Raw genomic sequence first — 15727 nt, 5'->3', positions numbered from 1 at the left:
TGTGTCTCCATTATTTCTTTGAGCACTATCTTGAGAGCACAACTATCATTCTTAGTATAATATGCTTGTCTCAAAATATGATTGATTGTGGTATAACTTTGATGCTTTTATCTTTGACAATCACTACCTCTAGTCTTTCTATGAACTCCAGAGGTGCCCGGGCATTTATGTTTTGCCAATCAAATACGGGCAAGCGAGATACCACTTTATCATACTCTCTTATGAACATTGCAATCCTGCTTATATACATGATTCATGATGCTTATTATTAATTGTTGGTACCTCTCCATGATTGACATAGCTGTTAGATGATCCTATTTGCATATATCTCATTATGAACTGCTTAAGTATTAGCCATAGCATGAGAATATATACATCATATGAGCAAATGTGTTCGTGAAAGTTCTTTTATCGCTCAGTTGTTAACTGAATTGCTTGAGGACAAGCAATAAGCTAAGCTTGGGGGAGTTGATACGTCCAAAACGTATCTACTTTCCCGAACACTTTTGCTATTGTTTTGCCTCTAATTTGTGTATTTTGGATACAACTAACACGGACTAACGCTGTTTTCAGCAGAACTGTTCTGGTGTCTCGTTTTTGTGCAGAAATCCAACTTTCGGGAAAATCCTCGGAATTTATGCAGAAGGCCCTATTTTCCCAGAAAACTGACGGAGCCAGAAGGACAAGTAAGGTGGAGGCCCGAGGGCCCCACACCATAAGGCGGCGCGGCCTAGGGGGGGCCCGCGCGGCCCTATGGTGTGGCCCCCTCGGCCGGCCTCCGACACCCTCCTTCGGACTACTTATTGGCCTCGACCTAAAAATGCACGGGGGAGAAGTCGAAGTCGCCAGAAACCCTCCAGAACGCCGCCACATCGCGAAACTCCATCGCGGGAGCCAGAAGTCTCCGTTCTGGCACTCCGCCGGGACGGGGAATTGGAGGAGATCATCGCCATCATCACCGCCAACGCCTCTACATCAACCAGCCATGTTTCCCCCATCCATGTGTGAGTAATTCCCCCACTGTAGGCCGAAGGGGATGGTAGGGATTGGATGAGATTGGTCATGTAATAGCATAAGATTGTTAGGGCATAGTGCCTAGTGTCCGTAATTGGTACGTTGATGATATTGTTGCAACTTGCTATGCTTAATGCTTGTCACTAGGGCCCGAGTGCCATGATCTCAGATCTGAACATGTTATTGTTTCATCATGATATTCATTGTTTTATGATCTTACCTGCAAGTTGTATACACATGTCGCTGTCCGGAACCGATGGCCCCGAAGTGACAGAAATCGGGACAACCGGAGGGAATGGTAGCGATGTGAGGATCACATGTGTTCACGGAGTGTTAATGCTTTGCTCCGGTACTCTATTAAAAGGAGTACCTTAATATCCAGTAGTTTCCCTTGAGGCCCGGCTGCCACCGGCTGGTAGGACAAAAGATGTTGTGCAAGTTTCTCATTGCGAGCACGTACGACTATAATTGGAACACATGCCTATTGATTGCTTTGTACTTGGACACCGTTTTATTATTATCTCGCAAATGCCCTGCTATGATTGTTACATGAGTTTCTCTCATCCATGCAACGCCCGTTCATCCGTCCCCGTGCCTACGTATTTTAATCCTGCTGTTTACTATAATCACTACTATCGTCTTTGTTACTCGCTGCCGTTATTTCACTATCAAGCTATCGCTATAAAACTGTTACTACCGATAAACCCTTGCGAGCAAGTCTGCTTCCAGGTGCAGCTGAATTGACAACTCCGCTGTTAAGGCTTCCAAGTGTTCTTTGTCTCCCCTTGTGTCGAATCAATAAATTGGGTTTTACTTCCTCGAAGATCGTTGCGATCCCCTATACTTGTGGGTCATCACGGGCCCGTGTCAGGCCGCGCCGCCTATGGTGGCACCCCCTCGTGCGTCTTTTTTCCACTCCGTTTCGATCTCGTAATTTTTCATATTTTCCAAAAATAGCAAAAATATAGTTCGGAAAGTAAATTGCGAACTTTTCATTACCGCATCATACCTATTCAAAGTCGAGTTCTCGCGGATCGTCAATTTGTCCTTTAATGAAAGCCTCCGGTGTTTCCACTTGAATAATATCAACATCAACATTATAAGAATCACCTGAGATATAATGCTTGAGTCTTTGTCCATTCACCACTTGCGTGGCATTGCCTTGGAGAGAGCTAATTTTAATTGCTCCTGAACGATACACCTCCTCAACAACATACGGTCCTTCCCATTTCGAGAGTAATTTCCCTGCGAAGAATCTGAGACGAGACCGATACAATAGGACTTTATCCCCAATATTAAATTCTCTTTTGATAATCCTTCTATCATGCCATTTTTTAACTTTCTCTTTAAAGAGTTTAGCATTTTCATAAGCTTCACTTCTCCATTCATCTAGAGAACTTAATTGCAACAACCTCTTATCATCGGCAAGTTTAGGATCTTTATTTAATTCTCTAACTGCCCAATAAGCTTTGTGCTCTAGTTCTAAAGGTAAATGACAAGCTTTCCCATAAACCATTTTATAAGGTGACATTCCCATGGGATTTTTATAAGTAGTTCTATAAGCCCATAGTGCATCCTTCAATTTACTAGCCCAATTCTTTCTAGTTTTATTAACAGTCTTTTGCAAGATAGATTTAATCTCTCTATTTGATAATTCTACTTGACCACTAGTTTGAGGATGATAAGCGGAAGCAATTCTATGATTAATACCATACCTAGCAAGAGTTTTTCTAAAACCTCCATGAATAAAATGAGAACCTCCATCAGTCATAATATATCTAGGCACTCCAAATCTAGGAAAAATAATGTCTAAAAGCATTCTTAAAGAGGTCTCACCATCAGCACTTTTTGTAGGTATGGCTTCCACCCATTTAGTAACATAATCAATAGCAACAAGTATATGAGTGTTACCTTCTGAAGACGGAAAAGGTCCCATGAAGTCAAATCCCCAACAATCAAATGGTTCAATAACAAGAGTATAATTCATAGGCATTTCATTACGTCTGGAGATATTACCAACCCTTTGGCATTCATCACAAGATAAAATAAACTTTCTCGCATCCTTGAAGAGAGTTGGCCAATAAAAACCTGATTGTAGAACCTTTTGCGCGGTTCTTTCTCCCACAAGTGATGTCCTCCATAAGCACTACCATGACATTTACTCAATATTTCTTGTTGTTCATATTCAGGAACACACCTTCGCAGAATACCATCCACTCCTTCTTTATATAAGTGTGGGTCATCCCAGAAATAATGCCTCAAGTCATAAAAGAATTTCCTCCTTTGCTGAGCTGAAAAGGTTGGAGGCAAGTACTTGGAAACAATAAAGTTAGCATAATCAGCATACCAAGGACTGTCTCGCGAGCTCACCTTTATTACAGCCAATTGTTCATTTGGAAAACTATCATTAACAGGAACAGGATCATAAGCAATATTTTCCAATCTAGACAAATTATCAGCAACAGGATTATCAGCACCTTTCCTATCTACAATATGTAAATCAAATTCTTGCAAAAGAAGTACCCATCTAATAAGCCTCGGCTTAGCATCTTTCTTTGTCATAAGGTATCTAATTGCAAAGCATGATCAGTATGAATCGTAACTTTTGAATCAATAATATAAGATCTAAATTTATCACAAGCAAAGACTACAACTAATAATTCTTTTTCAGTTGTAGCATAATTTCTTTGAGCAGCATCAAGAGTTTTACTAGCATAATGAATAACATTCAGTTTTTTATCTACTCGCTGTCCGAGAACAGCGCCTACAGCAAAATCACTAGCATCACACATAATTTCAAATGGTAAGTTCCAATCAGGAGGTTCAACTATAGGAGCAGTTGTTAAGGCTTTCTTAAGAGTTTCAAAAGTTTCCTTACAATCGTCATCAAAAACAAAAGGTACGTCTTTTTGAAGAAGATTAGTAAGAGGCTTTGAAATCTTGGAGAAATCTTTAATAAATCTCCTATAAAACCCAGCATGACCAAGAACACTACGAATACCTTTAACATCCCTCGGATAGGGCATCTTCTCAATTGCTTCAACTTTAGCTCTATCAACTTCAATACCTCTCTTAAATTTTATGTCCCAATACAATTCCTTCATTAACCATAAAGTGGCATTTCTCCCAATTAAGAACAAGGTTAGTTTCTTCACATCTCTGCAAAACTTTATCAAGGTTTCGCAAGCAACTATCAAAAGAATTCCCATAGACGGAAATATCATCCATGAATACTTCCACAATAATCTCGCAAAAGCCATGAAAAATAGCAGTATATGCATCTTTGAAAAGTAGCAGGAGCATTACATAAACCAAAAGGCATACGCCTATAAGCATAAGTTCCATAGGGACAAGTAAAAGTGGTTTTCTCTTGATCTTTAGTTTTAACAGCAATTTGTGAAAACCCAGAATAACCATCAAGAAAGCAAAAATGAGTATTTTTAGACAATCTTTCTAGCATTTGATCAATAAATGGTAAAGGGTAATGATCTTTCTTAGTAACTTTATTAACTTTTCGAAAATCAATGCACATTCTATACCCTACAACTACTCTTTGAGGGATGAGCTCATCATTATCATTAGGCACAACAATCATTCCTCCTTTCTTGGGAACGCAATGCACAGGACTAACCCATCTACTATCAGCAATAGGATATATAATACCAGCTTCAAGAAGTTTTAATACCTCATTCCTTACCACCTCCTTCATCTTTGGAATTAGACGACGCTGATGTTCAACAACAGGCTTTGCATCATCTTCCATATTAATAGCATGTTGGCAAATAGAAGGAGAAATCCCCATCAAATCATCAAGAGTGTAGCCAATAGCGCCTCGGTGTTTCTTCAATATTTCCAATAGCCTTTCTTCTTCAAACTCTGTAAGCTTAGAACTAATAATAACAGGATATATTTTCTTATCATCAATATGAGCATATTTAAGATTATCAGGTAAAGGCTTTAAATCAAAAACAGGATCTTCCTTTGGCGGCGGTGTTGTACCCAAATCTTCCACCGGTAAATCATGCTTGAGAATAGGTTGGCGAAGAAAAATTTCCTCAAGCTCATCTCTTTCTTTCCTAAAAACTTCACTCTCGCTATTCTCCAAATGTTGCTGCAAAGGATTATTAGGAACAAGAACAATAGATGCACACTGTTCCATTTTAAAATCATCACTAGGCAAATCAGCTTTATAAGGAGTTTTGGTAAATTTAGAGAAGTTAAACTCATAAGATTCACCAGCAAATTTAGTCAAAATTTTCTCTTTCTTGCAATCTATAATAGCTCCACAAGTATTTAGAAAAGGTCTACCAAAAATAATAGGACAATAATCACTAGCAGCAGAACCAAGTACCAAAAAGTCAGCAGGATATTTAATCTTACCACATAGAACTTCCACATCTCGAACAATACCAATTGGAGAAATAGTTTCTCTATTAGCCAGCTGAATAACCACATCAATATCTTCAAGTTCACAAGAACCAATTTCGTGCAAAATCTCCGTATAAAGCTCATAAGGAATAGCACTAACACTTGCACCAATATCACATAAACCATAGTAGCAATGATCACCAATTCTAACGGATAGCATAGGAACACTAGCTTGCTTGGCCGTGCCCGTGCTGAGACGTACCTTAGGGCATCTCCAACCGTACCGACGGAGAGCCTCAGGTCCCGGCCAAGTAGTCGTGCCGCCAGACTTCCTCCACCAGCGCTACATCACCTCCCATGGAACGCTGCCGCGGAAACCCTCTTCTCCCCCTCGTCGATTCAACGGAGGGGGTGCGTCCACCATCGCCATAGCCAGGCCGGGACCGGGGCCATGGCCGGGGCCGAGGCACGGGGGCTAGGGCCGAGGCCAGCGCCGGGGTCGGGGCCGCGGCTTGCAGCGGAAGCGGCTGAGGGCGACGGGTAGCGGGTGGCTGTGGGGCGTGGGGGAGGAGGAGCATCCGCCGCCGCCTGGGAGGGGGGCGGGAGAGGGAGGCGGCAAATTAGGGTTAGGGGAGAGCTAGGCGTGTGGATGGATGGATGGATGGTCGCTAGTGGTCTATTTGTAACATAGTAAATATCATCTAGTATAATAAGTTTCTGAGTTCAAAAATTAAAATTCTGGAGTTCAGAAAAATTGGTCCAAATCACCCACAAGGCGTGCGCCAACACGGGCTTGTTTAGTTTTGCAAAAAATCTTGGGATCGAAATAAATTAATCCACCAAGTGCTAGGCGTTCCAGGATTCCTCCTCATGGTCGTCATCATCAGCGTACTCAACGCCGCGGTGGGCGCCATGGTGCTCGCTGCATCGTTTGGCCATTTGGCTGCGGTAGAGGCGGGACAATGCCATCGCCACCCTCTCGTCGTCGATGTAGTACGCCACAGCCATGTTGCAGGTTAATGACACCGGGGTGGCTCCATCTGCTTGGAGTCCTCACGGTGCACGAGCAGGGAGAAGTCGGTCTTGGCAAGGACGTTTTTCAGATTTTTTTTTCATTTTTTTAAATATGAATAATTTTCAGTTCGAGCATTTATATTTTTCTAAAATCTGATTTTTCAAATTTAAATATTTAGAACGAAGGTAGTAGTATTTATAACTTCATCAACGGAATATTCTTAGATTTGAAAAATATTAAATTGTCAACTAGTGTGCAAACAACAATTGACAAAATGCGATAGAAGGTCATACTTGTGAACACGTATATGATGTGACCCAACTAGAACAATAAGTCATCGCTTTTTTGTTAGGCTGCATCTTATTTCCTACACTACACTTAAAAGTGTGTGATGAAAAAATAACTATGAGGAAAGGTGTGATGAAAAACTAACTAAGAGGAAAAGTGTGTGATGACCGTGGCTCTATATAAAAGCTTGTAGAGTCTTTTTCAGAAAACAGAAGGTAAGGTAGAATGGCCTGGTATTCTTTGAATGTAAGATTTTAGGACTTGAGACATTGGAGGTAGCCCAAAACTTTAACCACATACTACGATCCAGGATGTGTCAGCTCCATGCCCACCATGACACAAGTCAACCGCTTCTCCCAGCAGGTTGTCGGCGCACATAACCCAGAAATTGATCGATGATCATGTCTGTGTGCACACTGCACGTCTGGTGCGGCAGACTATGACCAGCATCCCCACACGGCACGCGGCCGAGCCCGTACTGCATGGTTTATTTGGAAGTGGATATAGAAACACGGATGGCGACACCGCCAACGTTATTTCCTTTGAGATAGGGAGCTCTATTTTGGCACTCAGAAGGAGGTCGTTTAGATAGTGTTTACTACTTCAGGTTCGGATTTCATATCAATCCACGATTATTCTTTGTTTCTTGGGAGTGTCTAACCATCATCTAGATGAAAATGCAATTCGCTCCAAGTCAGATTTTATAAGTAGTCGTTGATCTCTTCGGTCCCCGTTTCCCTAACAGATACTTCATTCCGTTTAGTTCGGGAAACCAAAAACACAAACAAATTCATTCCGATCAGTTCGGCCAGCCTGGTTTTTTTCCATTAGCCCATTTTTTATACATCTGCCGTTTTAAAACTGGGCTCTTGTACATAATAACTGAAAAAGGAGTAGCTCATTATTTATACATCAGCCTTTGTTGAGGATTTCACAAAAACAGGAAACTAGGCCTTCTATTTTCGTTGGCCTGGTCCACCAGTTGCCTCCACGTCACCATCTCCCCCCTTCTTCTTCCTCCCCATGCAAAAGCAGCCTGGTTCCAGCGACAACGGGCACCAAACAGGAAAGCAGAAAAACAAAGAGGAAAACAAAGAAATCTCGGGCAAGAAAAAGATAGATCCACATCATGATGGACGAGAATGAGGAGAACTACGGCACAATGAGGAACGCAAAAGTATTTGGGCAACCCGTTGTAGCTCACTCCAGAACCTCTTTTCTTTTCTTGATCAATCGTGTACATCTCCCACCAAATTGTCTTGAATCTGCAAAGTAAATGCTCGATGGTATCAACAAGTAGGGAAAACCACCACATACTTCGGTGTACGGGCAACTCATCCCTAGGGACAGTCATCTTAATTGTCATATGCTCGTCTAGCACATTTCAAAAAATGGCTATAAACTAAAACTGAAGAAAGGGATGCTATTATGTCACCAGCCTTACTATGTTGCTGCCACCTCTCGGTTTCTATGACTCTTTATGCCAATTTAAGAATGATTCAAAAAATTCCTATGTCACCAGGCGGTCATAGGCTAAAACTACAATGGATGCTAGTATGACCTAAGCCTACTTTGCTTGGTGGAACACTGACAGCCGCCAAAGTTTATGTTTTTGTAGCTATGTTTGCCACATGATCATGATAAGACTGTATAGAGAAAAGAACCTAGGAAGAAGGCAACTCATAAAACAGTTACTATTCTACTATTTGTTATCAACTTATTGATCCATTGAAATAGATGTAGTAACATGGCATGTAGATGTGTTCATATTTCATAGAGTAGGAGCGGGGGACAAATACCAATGGGTAGCATTTCCTGAGATCTCTAGCTTGCCTTATCACAGCTTAGTACCCAATATTGTGGTGAGTTAGGAAATGCATGTCCAGCTTATACGATTTCTGCGAGGAAAGAAATTCAGAAAAAGTTAGCAAAGGGAAGTCTTGATATCCAATTACTGAAAATATCATAGGGAAAACCCATCATCACAGGATACAACAACAAAAGGTGAAGAAATACTTAGTTATTCAACCAATTCATACTTTGTCATTTCCTTGGTAGGCTTAGAGAAAGGTGTAACCTAGTGTAAAGTTTCACCAATGCTAACTAGCAAATCAACCAAGGCTTCTGCGCTGGTGAGTGACATAGTAACTAAACAACCAAGGTGTCACGTCACCTCCCAAATTTCCACTACCCAAACAAAACATGCTCCTGGGAAATAACTAAAGACTACGAGGTTGAAAAACGATAAACTACATGATAAATTATGAACATTGCAAAAAGCTAATCTACAATGAGCTAATAAGATACAATAAGACTATACAGAGCTGAGGAAATAACAAAACATTGAAGTGTATCTTTCTACAGACTTAAGAAAATAGACTAGCAATGACACGAAGTACATTGAAGTGTATCTTTCTGCGAAATTTATGAAATAGACTAAGAATGACAAGAGTGACAATGCAAATGTAAACTGACAAACAAAGAATATTATACTGAAAATCAAAGAAAGAGACTAACCTTGCTATTCCATGTAGAACCGAACAAGCATCCACTCTTTGATCTCCTCCTCTCGGTCTATGGCAAAAGTGTACTTACATCCATCATCAAAATCTACCGTCTACACTAAATTAAGAGATGTTGAATATTAAGAGGATGGAGAAAGAAACATCGAAGATAATCAAAACAGAAAATGAAAACAGAGAAAATGATTTTACAGCCAGGATTCTCACCATCAGCGATATTGTTCATCATCGTTTAAGCGGCCAACATTGTCTGATTTTACCAACGGGTAACTTAAGATTCAAGATACAAAACAAAAAACAAATGATCAAACATTTTTGCAATGCTTGATGAATCATCATTGAGAGACTTAAGAAAACAACTGAGGCAATAATATAATGAAAAACAAACTAATGATGTACTGCAAATTGACAGGAGAAAATAAAACTGAAAGAGATCATCAATAAATGAGATTAACAACGAGTGAGATGACATGATAACAAATTGCAGGTGGTTGAGAACAATTCATTTGTACCATGATGTTGTATATTATTAACAATTTCCACCACAGCGAGATACCTAATTATTGGAGCACGAGACTGAATGGTTGAATATTGATAAACAACGACTTGGCCTAACAGAGACAAGTGGGACTAAATAGGGCGTTCAACATCTATATACCTGAGAGAGAGTCCGCATCCACCCAACTTAAGTATAGCTTAAAGAATGACGTAGGAAGAATTCCCCATGTTAAGATACAGGTAAGAATGCAAGACTAAAAAATCATAAAATTCATAGAATTTTCATATTAACTGAGGAAATTGGAGGAATGAAAATGAAAAAAGGAGGGAGAACTAAAAATGATGACTTAAGGACTGAGAGAATAAATTTTAATTAGCAGAATTTTCATAGAATTCCTTGATGGTGATATAAGATACAGGTAAGAATGCAAGACTGAAAAATCAGAAAATTCATAGAATTTTCACAATAACTGAGGAAATCGGAGGAATGAAAATGAAAAAATGAGCATTGAGAGACCAAGGAATAAAAGACTGAGCAAATAAATATGAGAAGAGGCTGAAACAAAGACTGAGTAAACAAATTAGAACGAGCAAATTATACTGAGAGACTGAAGAAGGAAAGACTGAACAAATAAAATTGAGAAGAAGAGACTGAGCGATGGAGGAACTGAGCAAAGATGCCTGAAAACTGAGGATAAAAGAAAAACAAAGAAACAAAATGAGATAATTTATAGGACTAGGTGACACAGATAATGAAAAGGATGCCAGAAGCAGCTCTATTAAAATGAAAAACTTAGAAAATAAGAGACTAAAATGACAAATAAAGAAAAGAAAGTAGAAATGAAGAAACTAAAGAATGAATACTATGATCAGAGAGAAACTGAGGTACATGATAAATAATGATAAACTAAGATAAAAATGATAACACTGAGCTAAACAATGAAAAGAGATAAACTGAGAAGAATGAGAAATGAGAGACGGAGGCTACCATCTCTGGGGGTCTATCTTATGATGTGTGTAGACAGTCACTCATTGTTGCTTCAATTGCAATTGTCTTATGTTGTAACACTTCTACCATGCTATGATTCTTCGCTAACTGAAATTGCAAATATTGTACAACAGATGATTGAGGATATACTCACAAAGCTTTCCAGCAACACTCGATGTTCAAGATGAATCTTCACACAAGTATGCACCAACACTATCAGTAAAAATGAGAAAATTCATGTTTCAATTAGCATAAGAAAAATAATATGAAATTGCTATGAAATTGTTGCAGAAAGGATTCTCATACAGAGGGTTGCTTCTTAGTGGTCAAACAAATCAAGGATAAACTTCTAAACTACTCGGAGAATATGATGATAATCCATGGGATATAAGAATGTTTAACAAGATGTAGCTAGTCCAGGTGATTTTCTTGAAGAAGCAATTTTTTTTTTGACAAATTAGTACTGATGCATAGATTACCTTTTGAAAATGAAAAAAAAACATTACATGCATGCAGGTTGATGATAGTGAGACTATAGAAATTTGCCGGCGAAAATGTCCACAGACCACTAAAGAAGAAAACTCTCAGAGGAAGGTAGTGATCAAAAAGCAGGTATGACGATTTAATTACCATGACTGGATGGAAAAGACAACACAACAGAGAGGCGGACACTAATATACAGAGCCGATGGTGATAATTGGGACTGCTAGTCTATTTAGCTCCATTTAGAAATAAATTCAACCAGACCCCGATTCGATAAATTCGAGCCTTTCACAACGCACTGGCCATATTCATGTATTTGTACGAACAAAAAGCATCCATCTCAGAGAGGAACCAACTTCGACAGCTTAATTAATTCTGCTTTTGACGTGCCCATACACTATTGTATTACACTTCTAGAGCTGTTGCTGAGGACAACCGGCCAAGTTGCCCTAATCAAACAATTAACAACACACTTTATGAACATATTTTACCCTATTGATGCCTCAATAAAAACATCACCAAAGCAATATCCCATATAACAACAGGTGTTCTACAGATTATAAATTCACAAGAATTGTCAGGAAAATGAAGGTTACAAATAGCAACCAGCACTGCAAAAATACAAAGAGTCAGTTTCATTCGATTGGTCTTTATTTTTCTAGCAGTCTTTCCGATAACTAAGTAGATGAAAACATGTGTGCAAAACATAAACTACTTACAGTTAGGGGAATGAAATCTGCTATTCCAGTGTCTATGGGCAAAATAATAGTAACTTCAGATACGAGTTTGACCAAGCTAAAAACTCATTGCTGCTACTCGCTATCTTAACCATTAACGTTTCTAAATCAAGGACGGCCCAAAAACACTAGCAGGAGGAATATCACGTGGGAACGCATCCTAGAATCGCCTCACAAACCAATGAATTCGCGTTCTGCCCAGCACCACCTAAGAACAACACAAAATTACCAGATCCACACGTGAAACTGAACACTAAGATGTGAAGACGCACATAGAAGAGTAAAAGACAAATAGGAATTGGAGCAACGAAGAAGAAAGGTACCAGTCACGCCGGCGACGCAGCCAGCAGCCTCCTACCGTCACCTCGAAACAGTGGTCGCTCCCTGGAAGCTCCGGCATGGAGGAATCCAGCTCCTCAACATCCTTGCAAACCCATACTTTTCACTTCCAGAGAGCGACGGAACACGAGGACGGGAGCGAGCGGAATCCTCCCAGTTCCTCGCTCGGTGGCCTTCACCGATTTCGCCGCCACCGCACGGGAACCTAGGGCCTCGCCGGGAGATCCCACGACCACCGCGGGGGAAAAGCTCTCTCCGCTACCAGAGAAAAAAGAGAAATTAAAATGAAGTGAAAAATATCTACCGACAAAGGGCAAGGACGCTCATATACAAACTGAAAAGACCAAAAAGAAAAACCAACGGACTAAAAAACCAATATACAAAACCGGATAGAAAACAGAGGGCGACGAGCGAGAACCATGAGGGAGCGACGTGACAGCGCCAAGATTCACGCTAACGTTTCGAAGGTACGGCCAACGATCTGACCTGAGCCGAATTGGAATTTCAGCTAGCTGAAAATTAGGAACCCTGTTCTTTTATGTAAATCTGAAGACCCAAAGTCACCACGCGTTCCCTATCAAATACTGTGTTCAATCACCACCGGTAGGGAATATGCAACGGAGAGGCATTTTAAAGCAGTTTGGTGGACATCAACACCGACTGAAAAAAAAAAGTCAACTTACAGTTCAGAGAAGCAGTGGAGCAAATCGAAATACTCCAATTCAATTTCTCAAGTAATATCATCTAATTTCAAGCCTGGTCGGTTAAAAGAAACGTCATCGATATTATACACGCTAATAGTCACCGTCCCAGCACAATACCCTAACTAATGGGATGGAGATGCAAATATCTAGCTCAAATAGGTTGGTCAGTACTCTAGAACATCCAGATCTGAGATAATTCGGGCCCTCTGATAGTTGCTAACTTCCTGGCCGCCGCCTCTAAACGCGACTGAACGCATCAGACTGAACGCGACTCCCCAGCCCTAAACGCCGCCGCCGCCGCCGCCTCTAGCGCCGCCGGGGCAAAGACCCTCGGGGCGTGGCGGCGGCGGGGGCCCTTCCTCGTCGACGCCTGGTGGACGGCGGCCGGATCCCCTTCCTCGACGCATGGCGGGCGCGCGGATGGGCTGGGCGGCGGCGGCCAGCGTTGCGCCCCTTCTCCCGTCGGCTCTCCTCGGCCGGCGCGGTTGGGATGGGCGGCGGCGGCCAGCGCTGCGGCCTCCTCCTCCCGTCGGCTCTCCGCAGCACTCCGGCAGGGGCTGGTGGTGGGCGGCGGCCAGGCTCATGGCCTGCGCCAATTTCCCCCCGCCTCTCGCCGGTGAGTGGAGGCGATCTCGGGCTTCACCCGCGACACGAGGTCGCCCGGGGCAGCAGCCTTGGGTAAGACGGTGGATGTGGCCCTCTTCTTCGCCGGAGAGGGTTGGCCTGCGGTTGGTGGTGGTGGATCTATCGATCTATCACTGCGAACCGGCGGCTAGATGGAGAAGCTTGGAAGCCGGCGACGGACACTCATGTCGATGGTTGGAGTGGCCAGCCCGGGATGGTCGCCGACGTGGGGGTCCGACCTGAATAAATTCGGTGGTCCAAGGGTCTCTCTTGCGTGGAAGAGGAAGACCCACCGGAGGCCCGGACTCGTGATCTAGCCGGAGTGTTGAGTTCCGGAAGGCTCCGCCGGCGAATGTAACAAAGGCTTTTTGCCTGGAGTTTGCTGGATCGGTGGTATTCGGTCGTGCGCACCCATGCTTTTATTCCGACCGATTGGTTCTGGAGGGAGCGGCGCGAAGCTCTTTTTCTGTGTTGACATCAAGTGACTATGGATCCATGATGAAAGTCGGAAGAAGAGAAGTTCATGAAGGCCGGAGGGGAGGACTAGCTAAGGGAGGTTCAAGTCTCCGCGTTGTTGAGGGACTTGCTTGGTGTTCCAGGCTTCACAGCAGCGGTATGAAAGTGGGGGCGACAGCACAGGTGAAGTCCAGTCCTACCTTTCAGGGTGAAAACCCAAGGTCTGGCCTTAACTGGTTGTGCCTGGCAATGACCTTGTTGGAGGCATTGTTTTGAGAGCGGGAACTATCTTCAGGGTGAAAACCTAAGATCGTTGATCGGGCGACGATGGTGTTCGCGCAGTGTTCCCTTCTTGGAGGCGTCGTTTTTGGAGATTCTGTATTTCAGGTGTTGTCTTGGCGGTGGGTATTGCTGTTGTTAGGCCCGAGATACTGTAGCGGGACTTTTATTTCTTAGTTTTCTTTTCTTCTTTTTGGCTGTGTGCATCCGTAGTGCCATTAGGGTGGTGCGTTGTTGCAGAGGCTGGGTGTAATTGGTATCGTTTTGATATTAATATATTCCCTTTATCGAAAAAAAGTTGCTAACTTCCTGATGATATTTCCTTGTTGCGTTCTCTGAATAGTATGTAGCTAGTTCCTATCAAGTGGTATCAGTTTCTTGCGATTCTCGGTGGAGTATTGGATCTCGTTCGCTAAGGAGTTGGGATTCCGGCCGCAGAGTAGTTCTTCTTCTAGCTAGCAATTTCTGGTGTTCAAAAGTAAAAAATTCTGGAGTTCAGCAAAATTGCTCCAAACCACGCACACGGCACCAACACGTGGCTTGTTTTGTTTTGCAAAAAATCCTGGGACATAAACAAATTAATCCACCAAGTGCTAGGCGTTCCCGGATTCATCCTCATGGGCTTCATCATCAGTGTAGTCAACGCCGCGGTGGGCGCCGCAATTGCGCCGCATCGTATGGCCATTTGGCTGCCATAGAGGCGGGACAATGCCATCACCGCTCTCCTCGTCGATGTAGTCCTCCATGGTCACGCTGTAGGTTAACGACACCGGGGCGGCTCCATCTGCTTGGAGTCTTCACGGTGCATGAGCATGGAGAAGTCGGTCTTGGCAAGGACGTTTTTCAGATTTTATTTTTCATTTTTTTCAAATATGAATAATTTTCAGTTTAAACATTTTTAAATCTGAATAATTTTAAAATTTAAACATTTAAACCAAAGGAAGTAGTAGTTATAACATCATAAAGGGAATATTCTTAGATTTGAAAATATAAAATTGTCAACTAGTGTGCAAACAACAATTGACAAAATGCGTTAGAAGGTCATACTTCGTGGAACACACACTAGTAGAAAACAGTTGCTTTCGCTTTTTGTCCCGGTCCAACTGAGCCGGGACAAATGGCCTCGCCACGTCGCTCGAAACCACCGGAGGGCACGGGCCCTTTTGTCCCGGTTCGCGAGGACCCTTTTGTCATGGGTGTGCCACGGGCCGGGACAAAAGGGTCTGAGGCTTTGTGCGGCTCGTCGGGCACTTTTTGTCCCGGTTTGAGCTACAAACCGGGACAAAAGATCCGTGCCTATATATACACAGCTAGCCCCCCTCCACCTTCCTACCATTTTTTCCTTGGTGGTGAAAGGTGGAGGTTTATGCTAGCTCTTTTTTTTTCTTCATGTGCACAAGAGGTGTTTGATA

Source organism: Lolium perenne, chromosome 5 (genome assembly GCF_019359855.2).
Source record: "Lolium perenne isolate Kyuss_39 chromosome 5, Kyuss_2.0, whole genome shotgun sequence".
In the NCBI taxonomy this organism is placed as follows: domain Eukaryota; kingdom Viridiplantae; phylum Streptophyta; class Magnoliopsida; order Poales; family Poaceae; genus Lolium; species Lolium perenne.
Note: the sequence above shows the minus strand (reverse complement) of the source record.